Genomic DNA, 23,364 nt, shown 5'->3' on the forward strand with positions numbered 1-23,364 from the left:
AAATCAATTTGATTACAAATGAAGATGAAATATATCCAAAGGCTATAAAAAATTAGGGAAATGAGATTGCTGAGCTACTCTATCTTTTCTTTAAAAGATCAAGGAAAACAAAAGTGGCACAGGACTCTGTAAGGGCCCTTTAAATGGGCGGACACAGTGCATCGGGAGATTGAGGCCCGGAAGTAGTAATGGGTGACTCTCTCGCTGATTGGCTGTGTGTGTGACCTCACAGGCCCTATGTAAGCCCACTGCAGGCAGCAACCGCCCTCTTTAATCTCCTGCTGTTCACCCTGGCTCCTAGCCTGGGTGGCCAAGCCAAGATGGGTAGCCGAAAGAGGTAAGGATTTTGGTAGTGAACACGTGGGTCTTCTGACCAGGTGTTCACTTGGGAACCAACAAGTCAGGGCATCAGCTAGGGCATTATGTGAGTAGGTATAATAAAGGCTTTTAAGATTACACGTGGCTGTTCTTGAGTGCGCTACCGGTTACTAAGCTATAGATTCAAGAGATTGTGGCCAGAGACCTTAGAAGGCCTCAGAGGAGGCGAGCCGGGTAGAGCTCACACTGCAAAGGACAGTGGTCAAAGGTACTCTGGTGGGTCTAGGACAGACTAGTAATTGTAACTGCCAGGAGAGCACGTTACAAATGGCGCCCAACGTGGTGGACGCATCAGGAATTATCAGGTTTTGAAAATATTTAATATTCAGAATTAAGATTCTGAAAGATCCGGTAGAAACGCCACTTAAGAGGGAAGACAGAGAAGCAATATGGACCCAGGTAACTCTGGGATCAGGCTCAAGGACACAGCTGAACATAATGCTTATTATATAAAGAGGTTAAAGAGCCAGATGGAAGATCTTTTAACAAAGATCACCACTGAAGAACAGCAGGAAGCTTGTAATCAAGCTCCCAGAAGGCTATCCCCACACCTATTAAATATATCTTGGAGAGGGAGCAACCTAGAGCTAATGCGATTGTATGACAGTAGAGAGTATAAAATGCCACAGCAAGAGCTGCTGGAATTGCAGGTTAAACTACAGATGGAGATAGAGAAAGAAGAAAAAGCTAGGTTACTACAGATAGAACAGGAAGAGTTCAAACCAGTGGCTGAAACTAAGGAAGGAAATAAACGAACCACATGGACTTCAGTTGTAGAAATTCTTCTTAGCATTTTGTTGGTTTACTTCCTGCATTGTTGTTTTAAGGAATTTATTGATTACTCTTCCATTGAGAAGAAGTTTAGTTCTTTTTATGTGCAAAGCTCAGGTTTGATTTGGAATCAGCCTTTGGGGAATTTTCCAATTCTTCTTCCCTCTGCCTCACCTTCTTGGGCCAAGGGAGAAGGGGGAGGAGGAAAAGGAAGGGCGATAATACCATCAGCACTGCCCATTAATCCATTCAAAACTCCTGTGTCTTCTCAAAGGACTGGAGTAGGCTTTATGCCCCAAGGCAAAAAGGAATTGTGGGGTATTGACTATAATCAGAAAAGTTTTAAAAATACAGTTCAGTTAATTTCTAAGAAACCTTACAGGGACAAGATCTTGCAGTTAGAGAGAGTGGAGTTTTATACTTGTAAAACTGCTGGGATCGTCTTTGGAGAGTTGGAACTCCTCTTTTCTTACCTCGTGGATTTTCCACTTCCACAGGTGAGCTTGATTTCCCAACCCCCTACAGGTACTTATAAAACAGTGTTTATGTCTAGAATGGGTTGGAAAATTGCTGTTTTAATCACTAGAATAAATAGACAGTGTGTGATCTTTGACCCAGGAGGAAAATATCAGATTTATTGATTCACACTCCTGAAGTACAATTCGGTATCAGAAACTCAAACTTTGATTTTTAGGCAAAAGAATTCAGGGATATAGCCGAGTGTTCTAGTAAAGTCATTACTGCACAGACTATCCCCAAGATCTTCTTTTCTAAACAAGAGAAGGGAATTTTGGGATATGTGATTGCTTACAATTTTTAAATTTTGATTTTACCTTTTTAAACATTTTTGATTTTACATCTTCAAAGTATTTTGATTTTACATTTTAAAGTTATTTTGGTTTTACATTTTTAATCTATTTCGGTTTTACACTTTTAAATTATTTTGGTTTTACATTTTTAAGTTCTTTGCATTTTACCTTAGCAATGCACTTCGGGCATACACAGAAAGTGCAGCTAAGTGACAGACTGACTAACTTTTGTCTGACTTTTGATCTTTTTGACAACAACTTTGTTTCCACTGTGATGTGGAAAAGCCTGGATGGCATTTGGAAAGGCCCAAGTTGGGCCCCGGGGACATTCCTTCCTAGGTGCAGATCCAGCAGCAGAGTTCATCCCCACCAGAGACATTTGTAACCTGGGGATCCAAGAGAAGGACCAGACAACCAGCCAGAGGGACCAGCCAGATGTCCGCAGCCCTTCAGACGCTGATGGCAGCAATGCCCCTCCTGACCGTGACACCAGAGACACCAGACACAGTTCCAATGTTGCAGCTGAAATGGACTGTTTCGGGTGATACGCAATATAAAGACTGTAAATGGACAATGGGCCTGCTTGCTTCTCCCGTGGCCACTTGCCATATGGTGGCCTGGGGAGAGGCTTTGCCCTATGCTTTCTATTGAAGGACTATGCTTTTAAATTAGTGGGTGAAAAACCAACACACCCACCTGCCATTGTTATTGAGACAATGTTACTGGACATGACTTTGCTTATGTGCACCTGTGAAACTAGAATTGTTCTAGGATTGTGACAAGTGCAATTGAGAATTGTGATAAGCTAGAATTGCTCTAGAATTGTGAAAAGTGCAATTGAGAATTGTGATAAGCTAGAATTGCTCTAGAATTGTGAAAAGTGCAATTGAGAATTGTGATAAACTAGAATTGTTCTAGGATTGTGACAAATGCAATTGAGAATTGTGATAAACTAGAATTGTTCTAGGATTGTGACAAATGCAATTGAGAATTGTGATAAGCTAGAATTGTTCTAGAATTGTGAAAAGTGCAATTGAGAATTGTGATAAACTAGAATTGCTCTAGGATTGTGACAAGTGCAATTGAGAATTGTGATAAGCTAGAATTGTTCTAGGAGTGTGAAAAGTGCAACAGAAAATTGTAAGAAACTAGAATTGGTCTAGAACTGTGATAAATGTAACTAGAATTGTGACAACCTACCTACTGATATTTGTTAACTAGAATTGTGATGTTTTACCTTGTTGACTTCCCACCTCAGTGTTGACATCCTACCTCATTGGCATCCAACCTCTTTGGCTTATTATCTCGAGTATGACTTTGATGAATGGGTTGAACATTTGGGCCACTGTTGAGCCTGGTTCTCATTGTCATACTTCTGTTTACGGATCTGCTGCTTTGTACCTCCTTGGGCATAACACTGTCATCTCATGGATCAAGTGAACTATAGCTGGTGCTAAAAGTTTAGCTTGGTGAGATGTGCGGTTCCCGCAAAACAAGAGAAAGGGAATTGTAAGGGCCCTTTAAATGGGCGGACACAGTGCATCGGGAGATTGAGGCCCGGAAGTAGTAATGGGTGACTCTCTCGCTGATTGGCTGTGTGTGTGACCTCACAGGCCCTATGTAAGCCCACTGCAGGCAGCAACCGCCCTCTTTAATCTCCTGCTGTTCACCCTGGCTCCTAGCCTGGGTGGCCAAGCCAAGATGGGTAGCCGAAAGAGGTAAGGATTTTGGTAGTGAACACGTGGGTCTTCTGACCAGGTGTTCACTTGGGAACCAACAAGTCAGGGCATCAGCTAGGGCATTATGTGAGTAGGTATAATAAAGGCTTTTAAGATTACACGTGGCTGTTCTTGAGTGCGCTACCGGTTACTAAGCTATAGATTCAAGAGATTGTGGCCAGAGACCTTAGAAGGCCTCAGAGGAGGCGAGCCGGGTAGAGCTCACACTGCAAAGGACAGTGGTCAAAGGTACTCTGGTGGGTCTAGGACAGACTAGTAATTGTAACTGCCAGGAGAGCACGTTACAGGACTCCATGCCTAGTTCTAGTTGTACTACCAAAGTGCTTCTTGGGCTCTCTATCCTCTTAGCACACTGATTTCATCAGCCCATCAATTATCTCCTCAATACCAGTGATTCTCAGATCTGTACTTAACAGCCCTAGCTCCAATCCCTGAATTACCAACTGTCTATTGGACATTTTCAACTGAAGAGATATTGAATTTATCATGTCTGTCACAGAGCTCTTGTGTTTCTCTCTCCTCTCCCAAACCAACCTCTTTTCCTAATTTTCCATTTCTATGCAGGATACCATCATCTTTTACCATCATCTTTCCATTCACTCAACTTTTCTATTTAGGAGGAAAACTCAGATTTTCACTCACCTTCTCCCCACTCCCATATCCAACCAAATGTCAAATCTTGTTAATTATACCTCGACAACCTCTCTTACATCTGTCCTTTACTTTCTACTCTCAGTAATATTATAGTTCAAGCCCTAATCCCTCCTCAATGCTCTGTTGCAATAGCATTCTAATTGGTGCCCCTGCCTCTAGCCTAAACCATGTTTCTCTAAACATGTTTCATACAGCTGATAAATTAATATTTCTTGAGAATAAAATGCCACTGTCCCTCTCAAAATGATCCATTAGCAATCCATTGCTTCTATGGTAAAAATAGAAATCTCATGATTTGGCTTTTAAAACCCATTTCAATCTTGACCCAGATTGCCTTTCCAACCTTATTATACATTAAACTCCAAGCTCCATTTGGTCATTGTTTTGGCCCCATTGGCTCAGTGTGAATGTAAATAGGAATTGTTTCTATTTTGGCCAGAAATCCTTAAGAGACTTCCCTTCCCAGATTGGTGTGTGTATATGTATGTATGTATGTATGTATGTATGTATATGTGTATATATATGTATGTGTCTGTGTATATATATGTATGTATATGTGCATATATATAATGTCTGTGTATATATGTGTATGTGTGTATATATACATGTATGTATATGTATATATATGTACACATATATATATATACATACATATAAAACTATTTTAAAAAGATCATTCTGTGTCTCATTTCTTACCTAGCCTTAATTACTGATTGGTATTGCCCGATAGTTGTTAAAGATCTTAACTTGAAAAAGCCAAGCTTTCCCATTGTATCCAAGTCGTAATGATCTATATCTGGCCACTGGACCCAGATGGCTCTGGAGGAAAAAGTAAGGCTGGTGACTTTTCCCAGCCCTCCCTTCAAGTGGATCCAATTCATTTACTTGTCATGTCATCACCCTCCTGAGGTCATGGGTTTCTGAGAACACTAACAATATACCCTTTTATGAATGTTATGTTCAAGTCAGACAGGCCTATTTACTCTTCTTCCTATGCAATATTCCATTTTTATCTCTGTGATTTTGCATAAACTGCCTCCAGGGATTAGAATGAATCCCCTTCTCATTTCCACCTTTTATAATCTTTAGCTCCCTTTAAAACTCTGCTTATATGTCACTTCCAACAGGATGTACTTCCTGATTCCCTCAGCTAACAACATACCCACATTATAGTGTAATAAAAATGTATACATACATATATATTTATTAATATTAGGTACATATTGTTTCCCATAATGAAATGCAAACTTCTAGAGTTTATTTTTTGTCTTTTTATCTCCATTGTCTAGCACAAGACCCAGCATAGAACTTGGATAAGCATATTTAATAAATGCTTGTTGATGGGTTGATTAAGGAAGGTAAAATTAGTGATTTTTTTTTAATAGAAAAGCATGGAATTGGTGAACAATAGGAGAGTAAGTTTGACTTTTAGCTCCTGGCAAAATTCTAGGGATGCCTAGAAAAGGAAGTGATTAGTGATTCCTAGAAAAGGAAGTAGTGATTGCAGAGATAACAGGCTTCATGTTATCAACCATGGCAGCCTAATTTCATTTCCTTTTTTGACAGAATAACTAGATTTATGAATTATGGCACACAATACACATATTCAATCCACATTTTAGCCAATAATTTGACAAAGTTCCTTATTTTATTATCCTTTTGAATATGAGACAAATTTAAAACTAGGTGATGATGGTGGGTAAATCTGGAACTGGTTAAATCATCTGACCCATAGAGCGGTCATTAATTGTTGGGTCTTTCTAGAAGGTCTCTAATATGATGCCCCAGGAGTCTCTCCTTAGTCTTGTGATGATGCATTTATCAGTGGCTTGAATGAAGACTTCATTAGCATGCAATTTATAGATGACACAAAGCTAAGAGTGATTGCTAACATGTATGACATAATCAGAATCCAAAAACACCTTGAAAGGCTAGAATATGGAGCCAAAGCAAAGTGAAATGTAAATGTAAATCCTTTTCTTACATTTAAAAATATCCTTTACAAGTACAAGATGGGCGAATTAAAGCACGATAGTTTGCTGGCAAAAGGTGCAGGACCTTGTAACGTGCTCTCCTGGCAGTTACAATTACTAGTCTGTCCTAGACCCACCAGAGTACCTTTGACCACTGTCCTTTGCAGTGTGAACTCTACCCGGCTCGCCTCCTCTGAGGCCTTCAAAGGTCTCTGGCCACAATCTCTTGAATCTATAGCTTAATAACCGGTAGCGCACTCAAGAACAGCCACATGTAATCTTAAAAGCTTTTATTATACCGACTCACATAATGCCCTAACTGATGCCCTGACTTGTTGGTTCCCGAGTGAACACCTGGTCAGAAGACCCACGTGTTCACCACTAAAATCCTTACCTCTTTTGGCTATCCATCTTGGCTTGGCCACCCAGGCTAGGGAGCCAGGGTGAAGAGCGCCAGGTTAAAGAGAGCGATTGCTGCCTGAAGTGGGCTTACATAGGGCCTGTGAGGTCACACACACAGCCAATCAGCGCGAGAGTCACCCATTACGAAGCTATCTCAAAATGGACAGGATCCCACCTACAAGGCAGTCCTAATATCCACAGAAATTACTTCCGGGCCTCAATGATGCGCTGTGGCGCAGCCCATTTAAAGGGCCCTTACAGGACTTAAAAGAATAACATTATAGCATTCTGGAGTGGACATCAGAAAGCCCTAAATTCAATTAGATGTATATTCTTGGACAAATTATTTAACTTTTCTGAACCTGTTTCCTCATCGATAATGTGGGAATAATATCTATCTTATAGAGTGATTGTGAGACTCATGTGAAATACATACAACATATATTATAATAAAGTATCATTTTATGTCATGTTGCATGCCATAAAGTGATATATAGGATGTTTCAAAATATTTTGCCCAGTTTTAAGCTTTAATAGCTTGAATTACTTAAACTTTCACAAATTGCCTAAATCAGTGCTTCATACTGCATGAAGATTTCTGCCATACTCTGGGTAAATGTCTACTATTATTGTTTGGTGTAGTTGATTTAATCTCTACAATATCTCTTGCACCCGTTCCCTTTTCTTTACTCAATCAGCCATTTGCCATTTTTTCCTGGCCTAGACCAATAGTCTCCTAACTTTCCTCTCTTCCTCTAGCTTCTCCCCACTCCAATCCATTTTCACAAACCTGCCAAAAAGGTTAACATAAGAAGCAATGTGGTACAGCGCCAAGAGTATGGGGTTTAGAGTCATATGACCTGTGTTCAAATCCTGCTACAACCTCTTACCATCTGGTAACCTTTAATGAGTTTCTTAACCTTAGTCTCAGTTTCTTTAACTAGAAAATAATATAGAAAAAGAGGTATCAGATTATTCTTTAATCTTAATGAAATCTTAGTCTGCATTAAAAGGGCCATAATGCGCCAGAATGAGGGACGTTATAATCACAACCATATTCTACCTTGGCCAAATCACATCTAAAGTACTGTATTCAATTTAGGGTACCACATTTTAAGGAAGACATAAACAAATTAGACCATTCTAGAAGAGGGCAAAAGAATGGTGAGAAGACTAGAAACCATGCCATTCAAAAATCAGTTGAAAGATCTAGGGACATTTAGATCAGAGAGCAGAAAACTTGAGGAAGAACTGATAATGTCTTCAATTATTTTAAGGATTGTAACATAAAAAAAGGATTAGAATTATTTCATGTTCCTAAAGGAAGTATTAGAAGGGAGACCTATTCAACAATGGAAGGGATTGTCTCAGGAGGTTGTAGATTACTTATTTGAGGTCTTTAAGCAAAAGCTACATGATCACTTTTGGGGGATATTGTGGTTGTTCACTTGTTGAAGATGCTGTTATCCCTCCACCACATTCTCTCCATTTTGAACTTTCACTATGAGTTTTCCAAGAAATCTCATACAGAAACTCAGAATAAGGCTGTGTTTACCTACATATTGTACCTACAGAGTCGGGGACATGGGACTTGTGCATATGGCATCTGAACATACAACATTATATTCACTAAATCACATTCCACAGTCCTCCCACCTACATAGTTTATAGATGTCATTCCTCCCAAAATATTATTCCATCACCTATCCTGGATCTCCCTTCTTAGTAACTATCATCATGAAATATTGAAATGTATGAACATTGCCCCTGACCTTGTCTCTGGACAAGTTAGTTTCATCTTGGATATAGTCATTCTTTTTTCTTATTGTTTTTTTTTCCTCTCCTCCCTTTTCTAATCTTACTGATAGAGCAAGTCTTCAACCCTTAGAATGTAGCTACATGTCCTGCCAAACAAGCGTTAGGGAGGGGAAGGAAGAATAGTCTTCAGAACTTCCTCAAGCTACCAGGTGCATTATCAGACTTTTTGTCCTTGGACCCAAACCAATTCCTGTCTAAGTCTAGTCTTTAGCCAGTTAACTCCTTGGCCAAGAATAACAGATTCTTAGGCAGATATGAATTGAACTAAATGATTTTGCATGTCCCTTTCAACTTGGAGATTCTGTGAAAAATGACATTTCCTAGCAAATTTCTCTAGAGACTTAAAGAACCATTTTTATAGAATCCTTGAAAATAGATTTGTGTGATGATTATCAATATAGATGGAAAGACTGAGGCATGGAAAAATTCAGCTCAATTTAACAAGCATTCATTACTTATACAAAGACAAAAAAGGAAATAGTTCCTGGCCTCAAAAATCCTATTTTCTACTAAGGAAAAGCAACACATAAACAAAAAATCCTAAACAAACATTTACTAAATACCTACTCCTTGTCAAGAATTGGACTTGGTATCAGTGATACAACTACAAAACTGAGACAAAACTCATTCTTCCAGACGTTTACAATCTAATGAGAGGATAAAAACATGTTCATAGATAAATATAATAGACTTGAAAGGATAGGCCAAATTGTAAAGGGCTTTGAATTCCATATAATTTTGTATATTATTCTTTAGGAGGTAGGGAACCACTGGAATTTCTTGAAAAATAGACTAACATGATCAGACGTGTTTCAGGACTAGTACTAAGTCAATTATTCAAAACCAGATTCGGGTATTCCTATTAGGTTATTATAATAGAACTAGCAAGTGATGATGAGGATCATTGACTATATGAGTGGAGAGAAGAGAACAGATATTGAAAAGGTAGAATTACTACAGTAAGGTAAAAGTAATAAGACTTCACAACTGGTTTAAAATAAGAGAATTAAGGAAAGTAAAGAATAGAAGATGGTTCCTAAAATGTGAATCCAGGTGACAGGAATAATGATGGTATCTTGGACAGAAAGAGAGAAGTTATAGAAGTAGATTTAAGGTTTTTTGTGGCTATTTAGTGAAAAGCCATGCTAAGCAGATTTTCAGGAACCACAGGATAGCTTCTAGAAAACTAGAAAAGTTCATCTGTTGTAGGAATAATTTTTGAATCAAAATTGTCCCTCTAGATATTTTCTTGAAATGCTCTTTTACATATCTTGTTCCTTATTGGGTCAACCTCCCTTCTTTTCTTTCCTTTTATTTTCTTTCTTTTATTTGATTTTATTTATAAACTTATGGCATGTCATAGTAGAAAGAGCTAAGCTATTTTTCCTTCATCTCTCTCCCTGCTCAATGCAGCACATGACTTAAAGTCCTTTTGCATAAGACTCTTCTCTTTGCTCTATGCCTGCTAAAGGGGGCAGAACTGTGGAGAACTGGGGGAAAAAGACATTGTGGTCTCTCTTTCTTGTTTTTGTTCTTGTTCTTGTTCTTTTCTTCTTCTTCTTGTTATTGTTCTTGTTCTTCCTCTTTCTCCTCCTTTTCCTCCTCCTCCTCCTTTAGTTCCTCCTCTTTTTTTCCTCTTCCTCCTACCTCTCCTTCTCTCCTCTTCCTCTTGCTCCTCTTCTTCTTCCTCTTCTCTCTCTCCCTCTCCCATTCTCTTTTCCCTTTTCCTCACCCTTTCTCTCATCTCACTCCTAGTAAGAAAGCTCATTCTCTCTATGTATTGTTTGATATACCTCATCTGTATATTTTCCCTGATTTCTGTTTGCTGTCAACTTAGATAAATATATTTATTTCCTATTCACTATGAGGGCCTTTTGTGCCACTGGTATTTGTGAAAAGGGAGTCAAGACATATATATATATATATATATATATATATATATATATATATATATATATATATATATATATACACATACCTTGCAAGATTTTTTTCCCATAAAGAAATAGTGATTGGGAGATTAAACAAAATATTTTCCCTAGACTAATAAAATAGATATTGTAATACAAATTTAATTCAGGTAAGTCTAACTCTGGCTACCCTTTTTCTGAGGAAGTGAGAGTGGCTAGCCTGTTTTCCTTCTTGGCAGGACTCAAAAGTCTCTCTTGGAGAAAAATGTGCAGAGGAAAGGAAAAATTTATGTCTCCCTACAATCCATGTATAGATAGACACACTATATAGAAGCTACATGGGCAAACCATAGCACACATCCCTGCAGTAATAAAACTTTTGATTTGTACTGTTTAAAACAAAGCCCGCATGTTGTTCAACATTTCTTTTTTCTTAGGGAAATTCATACAAAGTCCCTCCTGAATGGGTATCCCCTCTCTAATCATATTATATCTGACACCATTTTTTCTTCTTTCCCAATCCTGACACTCCAATATGCATCCTCTAGCTAAGCTCAATATTAACATGTGTTTTTGCTATTGATGGAGAAATCTACTCATTTTGCCTTCAATTTATTTGGCTCTAACTTCCATAGCTATTTCATAATCCTTGTGACTTTTCTATTAGGACATAATAGGAGATGCTGATATTTATATCTTTCTCCTATATGTCATGAGGCTCCTTAGGGGGGATGTTTACCTTATAAAATTGTTGTAAAGCAAGGACCTTGCAAAATAAATATAGATATCATTATTGTTAGTTGTAATAGTTGTAGTAGTATTGTTCTCTTGAAATGAGCCAGTGATATATACCAAGATAAGATTAAAATGGGTTCATGATTTAGACATAATGGGTGATACCATGAGCAAATTAGGAGAGCATAGGATAGTTTATTTGTCATATCTATAAAGAAGGAAATAATTCATGACCAAACAAGAGATAAAGAGTATTATGAAATGGAAAATAGAAAATTTTGACTACATTAAATTTAAAAGCTTTTGCATAAATAAAACCAATGCATCTAAAATTAGTAGGAAAGCAGAAAACTGAGAAACAATTTTATAGTCAATATTTTTTTATAAAGACCTCACTTCTCAAGTATATAGAAAACTGAGTCAAATTTATAAGAATACAAGTCATTCCACAATTGATAAATGGTCAAAGGATACGAATAGGTGGTTTTCAGATAAAGACATTTATCTATACTCATATGAAAAAATGTTCTAAATCACTATTAGAGAAATTCGAATTAAAGCAACTCTGAGATACCCCCCTCACCCTTATCAGATTGACTAATATGGCCAAAAAGGAAAGTGATACACATTGAAGATGTGAGAAAATTAGAACATCAATGCATTGTTGGTGGAGTTGTCCAACCATTTTAGAGAACAATTTGGAACTATGCCTAAAAGGCTAGAAAACTGTGAATACCCTTTGATCCAGCAATACCAGTCCTAAGTCTGCATCCCAAAGATATCATAAAAAGGGAAAAGGATGCACATGTACAAAATATTTTAACACCTTTTTTGTGACAGCAAAGAATTGGAAATTGAGGGAATGCCCATCAACTGGGGAATGACTGAACAAATTGTGGTATGTGAATATAATGGAATACTTATTGTGTTATTAAGAAATGACAGACAGATTTCTTTTTTTTTATTAAAGCTTTTTATTTTTCAAAACATACTTGTGGACAATTCTTCAACATTAGCACTTGCAAAACCTTGTGTTTCAATTTCCCCCTTCCCTCATGCCCTTCCCTAAATGGCAAGTAATCCAATACATGTTAAACATGTTATAAATACATGTTAAATTGAATATTTCCATACATAGTTATACAATCATTGTGCAATACAAGAAAAATCCAATCAAACCAGTTTAAAAAAAGGAGAAGCAAAATAAAATACAAACAAACAACAACAAATGAGTGAAAATGCTATGTTATGAACCACATTCAGTTCCCACAGTCCTCTTTCTGGGTATAGATGGCTCTCTTCATCATTGAACAATTGGAACTGGTCTGAATCATCTCATTGTTGAAAAGTGCCATGTCCATCAGAATTGGTCTTGTTGTTGCTGTGTTTAATGATCTCCTGGTTCTGCTCATTTCACTTAATATCAGTTCATCTAAGTCTCTCTGAAATCATCTTGCGGGTCTAAACAGACAGATTTCATAAAAACCTGGAACAACTTATATGAACTTACATAGAGTAATGTGAACAGAACCAGGAGAACACTATATACAGTAAGAGCAACATTGTGTGGTGATTGATTTAGCTCTTCCTAGCAATACAGTTATAAGACAATTCCAAAGGACTTAGGATGAAAAATGCTGTCCACATCCAGAGAAAGGACTGATGGAGTCTGAATGCAGATGGAAGCATATTACTTTCACTTTCTTTGTTTTTTTTCCTTTTGATCCGTTTCTTCTTTCACAATATGGCTGATATGGAAATATGCTTAACATGATTTTACATATATAATTTATATCAGATTGTTTCCCATATTTGGGAGAGGGAAGGTGGTGAGAAAGAAAAATTTAGAATTCAAAATCTTATAAAAATTAACTTTGAAAATTATCTTTACATAGAATTGGAAAATACCATTTAATTTTTTAAAAAAGAAAAGGAAAGAAATGATCCAGTATCTTAGAACTCTGGACAAATGTAACCTTGGATCCAAAGTTTTTTGTTAACTCTCCTGTGAGAATGTGAATGGAGCTTTATTTCCCACTCTTCCATCTCATAAAGCCTTTCCATGGTTTCTGATCCCACTTATTATATAAAACTCCTAATCCTTCTCCTTTTTTGCAAGAGGGGACCTTGAAGTGCATACCTGGGCAAACAGAAGACAGTGTTAGGAAGGACTTTAGAGCTCATTTAGTCTTATCCTTTCATTTTACAAGTTAGGAAAATGAGCTCCAAAGAGGGAAAAATGACTTGCCCAATGCAAAGCTGGGATTCAAACGTAGATTCTCTAGCTCTAAATTATTCACTTTACCATGTAAGGAAACCCTGAGTCATTTTGTGAGACAAAATAACAATGCGAGTTTTATTTAGACCCTTTCACCAAGGCTCTGCCTTTTCATCAAGTGTCAGACTAAGAGATTCAAAACTCTCAAGCTCCTATTTACTTATTTGATCCTTCAGTTGTAACTAAATTCACTCAAACCCTAATCCTTGAATCTTCAAAATGATCAGGCCTTTACTATATTGGTTCTGGTCAAGTACTTGAGATCACAGTTGGAAAGGGACTCAGAAGCCAGGCTAATGTAAATCCCTTTTACAGATGTAGAAACTGTTAAAGTTACACAAGTAATAAAGCACCAGTGAGAGGATTTGAACCCAGATCTTATAACTTTAAAGCCAGTGGTCTTTCTAATGTACTAAACTGCCTCCCTAGGAGAGAGTTTGGGCTGGCTATTCTTAGGTGAACAGGACTGAAGTTATGAGATTCTGTGATTCCTTTTGAGCAGGGATTCTTTCATTTGTATCTCCAGTGACTAGCACAGTTCCTGACCTATAGTAGATGCTGAAAAAATGCTTGTTGATCGATTGAGTGGTACTGTTTATATGAGACCCTCAAGGTCTCAGTCTATGTCTGTTTTTCTAAGTTCTTCAGCAAAGTCTGAAATCCTTCCCCTCTTCCACTGTGCTAGTTAAACAAATGGAATTCCTAATCTGCAAAGACCTTTGAACTGTTGCTTAACCCTTTACATGAAACAGTGGAGACCAAACTCTATCTTCTGAGGATTGAAACAAAAGGAGTCATTGGAGCTAGTTGTCCCAGTAAATTTATCTCTCAAAAACCAAATAAAAACCTGTTGCTGATTCTTATGTGAACTTAAGAAAGTCCCTTAAATATCTGCCCTTTGAGTTTCCCAGAAATTCTTCCCAGGAATTCTCCCCACATCTCAGAGAATAGATTCTATGTTCTTTATTCCTTTAAAAAACATCTCATATAGGGATTGATTAAGGGAGTTAGGAAGGAAGCATAAGACCTCGTTTCTTCTGAATTTAAGGATTTTCTTCTTTTGTAGCTGCCAATACCAGCTCCTTGCATCCAGATGTTTGCAGCAAACAAAAACCACAGCACTTCCTGTCATTTTTAGAAACTTTGCCGCCAGCTCATGCTGGGTACCCATAGCCAAAGAAAGAATCATCTCAGTGGTTCAGATTCCTGCCCCTGTGATTCCTTTATTCCTAACATTTTATAATCAAATATCATGAATCCCAGATGGACTATGTTCGTGACTATAGTGAGTACAGACAGAGCTAGACATGAGCTTATTACCTGCCCATTTGCTTATAGAAGACTGAGAACTAAGGAGGAATTTGCATCTACATAATAAAGCAACAAGAATGGGATTTCCCAGGAAAGTTTCATGACCTATGAATATTTGTCATCATTCAAGGTATAATCTAAACATAGTAAAACTTTATTAAGTTCATAATGATTTAATCAAAATCATGAGTGATTTGAAATAACTACCATCCTTTCAATAAAATTCCTATTTGTATTCAAATAGAAATAGCCACAATCTACAATTAGTTCAAATTTCTTATTTTTTTTTTCTGTACCTAAATTTAGGACTCTGATAGCCAGAAAGATGTAGCTTGGACCCAAATGATACTTCAAAAGACCCAAAGAGAGAGAGAGAGAGAGAGAGAGAGAGAGAGAGAGAGAGAGAGAGAGAGTGTGTGTGTGTGTGTGTGTGTGTGTGTGCACGTGTGATTATATTTGAATTTCAAGCTGTTTCCTTCCCCTTTCCTCTCAACCTAGTACCACAAAAGACCAATATTTGATATTGATATATATGTAAAACTATACAATACATAGTTCTATATATCAGCTCTTTCTCTGAAGGTAGATAGCATCTTCCCTTATAGAACCTTTGTAACGATTTGAATATTCATATAATTCAGCATAGCTTACTCATTTACATGTACTCTTCAAACAATTTGGCTGTTACTGTACTCAACATTCTCTTGATTCTGCTCATTTTACTATTTATTATTTCATACAAGTTTTTCCATGTTTTCCTAAAACAAGCTGATACCTGCTCATTATTCCTTACAGTAACATTCCATCACAACTTACTCAGATATTCCCCAAGATGGGCATCTCCTCAATTTCCAGTTCTTTGCATAACAAAAGAGCTGCTATAATAAATATTTTAGAACTTATAGGTTCTTTTCCTTTTCCCTTAACCTTCTTGAAAAACAGACCTAATAGTGGTATTGCTGAATCAAAGGGTATACACAATTTTATAACTCTTTGGACATGATCCCAAATTGTTCTCCATTTATTATACCGTACTTTTTATATATAAGTATAAAGTGTGTATTCAAAGAGCTATGTATATATTCAAATACATAGCCTATTCATATTTGGTTTAGATTTGTGATTTCACAGACATAGGGAACTTCCGAAGAAGAAATGCACTTTACCAAGGCAGATAAGCAACTATTCTGCAACTTATAGACTTCGATAAGTACTCTTCCCTCATAGGGCTCAAAGATTGTATATTGCCACATTCTGATGAATTTTCCCTTTTAAGATTATCCTTAGTGCTCATTCTAGCCTGCATAAAACTGTGATTTGTCCCATGATGTTCTTCTCTATTCCCAGAAATGGCCCAAAGTACCCCAGTAATCTTCATTTTATCCACTCACTGGGAGTCAGAGGGTCAGAGTTCAAATCCTCTCTGACATTTATAAGCTTGCCTCCTTAAATCAATCTCTCAATTCTCCTGGACCTTGGTTTCTTCTGCTATAAAACAGGGGGTTAGACTACATGGCTTCTGAATTGCTCTCAGCTCTAGTGAGCCTGTGACTCACGGCTGCCTGGCTGTGCTCTGAGGATCCTACAGGCTGACACTTAGCACAGCCCCAGAGGACAAAAAGCATCCCTGGAAATTTTTGCAGGGCCGGAGAGAAAAGCTAAAAGAATTAGTATCAAGTAAGACGAACCCAATCTAGCCTTCTATTCCACAAACATTTATTAAACATCTATAGATAGTATGGCAAAGCGGATAGGAGACAGGCTTTGGAGTCAGCAAGAGCTGGGTTAAAATTCTCACTGTAATGCATAAAAGGTGGGTGACTGTGAGCAAGTCACTGTTCCTCTCAGTCCCCCAGGACATTATCTAAGACTCCACACTTCTGACACATCCGAAGGAATAGTGTGTCTACGGGTTAATCCTTCTGGATCCTGGTCTCATTTTACTGAAATATTTTTGGGTTTTTAAAGAGCAGGAAGCAGGTCACATGGTCCCTGTTCTCTGCCATGCTCCTCTCCTCTTGCCAACCTCAACATCTTAGGGAACTTGGGAAAAGACACCAAGTCCATTGGTTGTAAATATCTTTGTGGTCTGGGAAACCAGTTAAGGTTGCCATTTTGTGAATCAGACCTAATTCTTTCCTACCTTCTCTGTGGTCAAATTTTGGGTAGCCCAGTGAGAGAGAGAGAGAGAGAGAGAGAGAGAGAGAGAGAGAGAGAGAGAGAGAGAGAGAGAGAGAGAGAGAGAAAGAGAGAGAGAGAGAGAGGAGGGGAAGGGAGGGAGAGAGAACTCATCATGTTAAGGAAAATTTTAATTTGTTCCATTTAGTTGACAGTTCCTCTTCTGTATAGTGCAGAGAAAATACCAAGGTAGGATAAAGTTTTCTGACTATTCCTTTCATTGCCTAAAGAAGAAGTTTTTGTTTTGTTTTGTTTTGTTTTGTTTGCTGATGCAATTGGGGTAGAGCAGAAGTTTTTAATCTGGATTTCATGGACAGATTTCAAGGGGTCCATAAATTTGGATAGGAAATTAAATATTTATTTTACAATAATTGCTTTCCTTTGTAACCTTATATACTTTAATTTATGCATTTAAAAATCCTCGGGGGTCCACAAATGGATTTTACACATAGACTTAGATTTGGCCAGAAATGATCAGATTCAGTGGTTTTTATAATGAATTTTCTATGCCAGTTCCTCTCATTAATGAGATCACAAGTTCAAACCTCTTCAAAAAAGATCAGAAACTTAATTTGACTAATGTGCAAAGCTTCACCAGTGTCCAAGCTATGCCTTCTGACTCTTATGGTTGAAGTTTAGCTTGAATCCTAACTCTTCCACTTATTTGTAAAGCACTGAACCAGTCATTCACTTCCTGCTCCTCCATTTCCCCATTTTTGCAATGGAAATATTGAATTAGATGACCTCATTTATGTCCTCTTTCTCTCTATACTTAGACAACTACCATCTTGGTTCAAGCCTTCATCACCTCTCACTTGGACTACCACAATAGCCTTCTAATTTATCTCCTTGTCTTAAATCTTTTGCTATCCCATTCCATTCACTCATTATGCAGGTGCCAAAATGATCTTCCTAAAGCTTAGATCTGACATGTTACCCTCTCTAAATTCTAGCAATTCCCTATTACCTCCAGGATAGAATATAAAGTCCTTTGTTTGGCAATTTAAGGTTCTTTACAAACTGACCATTCCCTACCTTTATAATTTTCTTATACTTTACTATGCTACAAGTACTCTACAGTTTAGTCATATTGGTCCACTTATTTTCCTAATGCACATTATTACATCTCTGTCTCTTAGTTTTTTCACTGGCTCCACAACTAAGATGCTCTCACTACTCATCCCTATCTTTTAGAATGCCTGGTTTCATTAAAGACTATTTTCTTCAAAAGACCTTTCCCTGTTCCCTGAACTGCTGAAGTCTTACCCTATAAATAACTATTCTTTCCCTCTATTCCACATAAATCTTATACATACCTATTTGTTTACATGCTACATATCTCACTAGAATATAAGTTCTTTGAAGGAATGATTTAGTATGGGGTTTTATTTTGTTTTGGGAGATTTTTTGCCCTTTTTTATATCCCCAGCACTCAGCACAACTCCTGACACAATGAATACTTAATAAATGAATGAAGATTAATTGATTGGTGACTTTTAAACTGTGAATCTATGAATGATCAAAGTTATAAAAATGGAGATAGTATTGAATAATGCATTGGATTGAAAGGCACCATTTTATATGTCACATCACTAGACATGACACTTGGTTTTTCCACCTAAAAGACAAGGGTCATTAATTCCTGGACATTAAGATTTCCAAGGAATGTGCTGTATTACTGTTTGCTCAACTTTATAATTTCTTGCTACTCAGCTCCCTCTAGTGCCTAACCGGGACCTCAGCTTCTTTCTTACCTTGGTATACACCATCTTCTGAATAAATATCCACCAACCCCTTTTCCTAGAGTTCTTATTTTTCTCCTGGAAGTCTCTCAGAACCAAGCTTGAGACCTTGCTTAGTTTCATTATATATGCTCAGGAAATGGTCCAGGGAGGAAGTGAGTTTCTGGCCATTCCAGAACCGTTTAGCCTCTATTTTGTTTTGTTGGATTAGCCAACAAGGACACTTTCATTTTCTAACCATTGGTGACAGGCTCATTTTTGACAATGCCTGACAAAGGAACCCAGAGTTTTCTATGCCCTTGCCACAAAGTCACAAATGAAAGCCCCTGGAGCACATCAGGAATCATGTTTTCTTTTAGCTTTGACTCCAGACACTGGACTTTTGGCAAAAGTAATTCAGTTCCACAGTAACCTTGACATCCATCTGATGTTAAGTCAAATCTTTTGCAGTCATTCTGTGGTCTCTTTGTACCTACTGATGATAATCAATCACTGCATAATTGAGAACTTCTGATTCTAGTTAACGGATCTTCTAAAGATACCATCATCACTTCATCACTTCATAAGTATCTGTTATGTTTGTCCAAGACATGTATTTCACTAGCTATTAGAAGAGATACAGGAAAGGCAGTATTCTTGATCCTCAATGACATCCATTCATTCAATAAGAAATTATTAAGGTCCCTCATTCAACTGGGCCCTCACTGAAGCCTTTTATACTTCCCTGTTCAATTTACTACTCTCCTCACCACAGCAGCAATTTCAAACATTTCATACATACTCAAATCTCTCATGATTGCCTCTCCCATGCCTACTCCCAGTCAGTGCCTATATTTGACTATATTTCACAGAAAAACCAACTTAAAACCATCCACCACAATCTCCTTCTTATACCCTCTCCTCATCTCGCTTCACTCAGATGCCTTCCACCATTATCTCCTCCTTTATTTCAGTTGTTCCTAAAGAAGTGGGCCTTCTCTTTGCCAAGACAAACCCATCTACACATGAACAAAGGATCCCATTCCACTCTGCTTCTCCAGCACATTGCTCCCTCTCTCATCTCTACTCTCACTTATCTGCAATTGTTCTCGATCCTCTGGCTGCTTTTCTATTTGCTATAAAACTCATGTCTCAGCTTCAAAAAAAAAATCCTTCCTTCACTTGTCCATCCCTGCCAGATAGCATTCCAGATTTCTTTTTCTCTTTTGCTTTTAAACTCTTTGATTGAGAAAATCATCTACAAAAAGTGCCTTCACTGTATTTCCGTCACTTTCCTAAAGTCTCTTTTCCAGCTTCATCATTCAACTGAAATTACATTCTCCACAGTTATCTCTGAATTGCCTAATGTAACGGCTTTTTCTCAATCTTCATCCTTCTTGAGCTTTTAGAAGACTTTGACTCTTCTTCAATCACCCTTTTCTAGCATGTATTCACTTCTCTCCAGGTTTTCATGACGTTATTCTATCCTGATTCTCTTCCCATATGTCAAATAACTTTTCAGACTCCTTTGTGATACCTTTGTCCAGGTCATATCTGTTAACTCTGGGTGACCCTCCAGGCTACATCCTGGGTACCCAATTCTTCTTCCTATTTTGCTTGGTGATTTCATCAGCTCCTACAGATTCAACTTCTCTCCTTTCCTTCAGGCTCACATCTACCACTTCTTATTGGACATCTTGAATTTCATCTTAAACTCAACATGTCCAAAAATAATTATATTTCTCACCACACCTTATCCTCCTTTCTAACTTTCCTATCATTGTTGAGGGAATCATCATCTCCTAATTCCCCAGGAACTAAATCCATTGACTCCTTACATTTTCTTACTGCTCCCCTCCATCTCCAATTTGTTCACAAGTCCTTTTGAAGTGACCTTCACAACATCTTTTGTATATGTTCCCTTCTCTCTTCTGATACTGTCATCAACTACAGGTTTGATCACTTAATATCTAGACTACTGAAATAGCCTGCTGATTTATCTCCTTGTCCTAGATCTCTTCTTGCTCCAATTCATCCTCCATTCAGCTTTTCAAGTTGATCTTTCTAAAATAGAACATGTTATACACACACACACACACACACACACACACACACACACCCCACATCCCACATTCAATACAGTCCAGTGGCTCCTTACCACTTCCAGGATCAAATATAAAATTCCCAATTTTCTTGCAAAGTTATTCATAACCTCTTACCTTTCTAGTCTTCTTACTTAATATTCCCCACCCCACCTCTTATGTACTCTACAATACAGTGACACTGGCCTCCTTATTCTTCCCAGCACCAAACAATCTCCTGATTCTATCTATTTTGCTGGTTGATCCTCATGTCTAGAATTCTCAGCCTCCTCAACTCTAATTCTTTCAACTTCCAGTTAAAATCCTACCTATTGCAAGAAAATCTTCCTAAATGTAAGTGCCTTCCCTAATTATCTAAACTTTATTTTTCCATTATTATATACAATTTACCCTGATTATATTTTATTTGTACATAATTTTTGCATGTTGTCTTTTCTATCAGACCTTGAGAGCAAGGATTGACTTTTGCCTTTTTTTATATCACTGCAATGCCTGACACATAATGGTGCTAATACATTCTTTTTTGACTTAATGGCCTGCTTTGCAGCAGACACTAGTGTAGGTTCTAGAGATGCAATGATAAAAGATGATAGGCATAATTTAGTAGAAAAGACAAGTATAATATTTAGAAAACCTTAGGAAGATTTATATGAACTGATGAAAAATGAAGTGAGCAGAACCGGGAAAACTATAAATATATAAATTTAATCACATAGTGACTTTAACACTATGAACAAAAGCAGTTTTGAAGACTTAAGAATTCTAACTACTACAATAATCAACCATGACTCCAGAAGACTGATGATGAAGCATGTTTCCCACCTCTTGACAAAAAAGTAATAGACTAGAGGGCAAAATGATACATGCATTTTTGGATATGGCCAAAGTATTCATTTGTTTTATTTGGCTATTTTTTTTATTAGTGAGGGTATTTTAAAAATTATTATAGGGAGAAGTATGGAGTGGGACAATAATAATAGTGAATCTTTTAAAAAAAAGTAAATGAAAAAGACTGTCCACAAAGAGTTCACAAAAGAGAATGGAAAGGATTCAGAGAAAGACACAGACAAGTAAGATATTCAATGTATTGTATATTTTTTAAAAGGAAAACAAGTTGGATATAATAGATTTACTATGCAATCTTTTTCTATTCTTTGTAAATTAAAATGCTGTGTATCAAGTTCAGAATAACTAAAAAAAAATTTAAAAGAGCAAAATGAGCAGAACCAAAAAAGCATTATATATAGTAATAGCAATATTATCTTAAGAATGGCTTTGAGTGAATCAGTTATTGTAACTATTATAAATACCCATATTAACTATAAAGGGCATGTGAAGAAAGATACTATCTGCATTCAGAGAAAGAACTGATAAATAGAAAATATTTATAGAAGAATTTTACATATATATATTTGTATATTATATATATATATGTATACATACATATATATATATATATTTGTGTATATATATATATATATATATATATATATATATATATATATATATATATACACACCTATTTGTATGCCATGGTGAGGAGGAGAAAAAAGAAATTTACATGATAATTTTGATATATGTTTTTGAAAATTACAAATTATATATAGTAGATTTGCAGTTTCATGTGCAATCACATTTTATTATACTATGTTATGTAAAAACTTGTTAATTCCATAAATTATAAAAAATTTAAATATGTACAAACAAAAACTAAAACAACTTATAAAAAGATATAGCCCCATAAATGTCTGCTATCCAAGACCACGCCTAGCTAGCTATATATAGAAATGTATCACTGAAAGGATGGTCACTGGGTCATTAATTTCTAGCTATAATAAGGCATAAAGGAATTATGATCTATGTAGGTAGAGGAAATGCCTATAAAATATCATAGCTCCTTGAATTATTGAAATTCATTTTATGGACATAAAGAAAACCAGTCAAACACAAGCTGAAAATCTGTGGAGGAAAGTAGTGAGACAAGGAAAAGTGGGACAAGGCTAGAGACATACCACATCATTATGATCGACTAAAAAACCTCTGTTTTATGGCATAAGTGGGGAAGTCATTGAAGAATTTTTTCAGTGTGTAACATCAAAGCAGTTTAGTAGAAACAATCATCTGAAAATACAGGATGGTTTGAAGAGAGGCAAGAAACAGTATGACATTTTAGAAGCTTATAGCAACAATTTAAGTATGAGAGAATAAATTCTTGAATTTGTGTGATAGCAAAGCTTTAACAAGAAAGTGATACTTCAGATGATTTCCTAGACTGTTTCATGTGGGGGAACTGCACTGTCCTTATATCTGGTCCCACACCTGGTCTGGAGAAACAGCATCTCTCCAGGGGATACCTATTCACCACTAGTGATTGACTGGATAAGTTTCTCTCCTCCACTTTGGATGGAGGACCAGTCACCCCCTCCCAAGATTTTGGTACTCTGAGACAAAGATTCAGTTGCCTTGTCCTAGTTATAACTATGGATGGCAGTGTGGATAAGAAAGTATAATGGGAAAAGTAACAGAACTAGGCCACTAAAAAAATTCTGAGGGAGGATCATAGTATTTAGAGCTAAAATCAGGAA

Source organism: Sminthopsis crassicaudata, chromosome 2 (genome assembly GCF_048593235.1).
Source record: "Sminthopsis crassicaudata isolate SCR6 chromosome 2, ASM4859323v1, whole genome shotgun sequence".
NCBI classification, from domain to species: domain Eukaryota; kingdom Metazoa; phylum Chordata; class Mammalia; order Dasyuromorphia; family Dasyuridae; genus Sminthopsis; species Sminthopsis crassicaudata.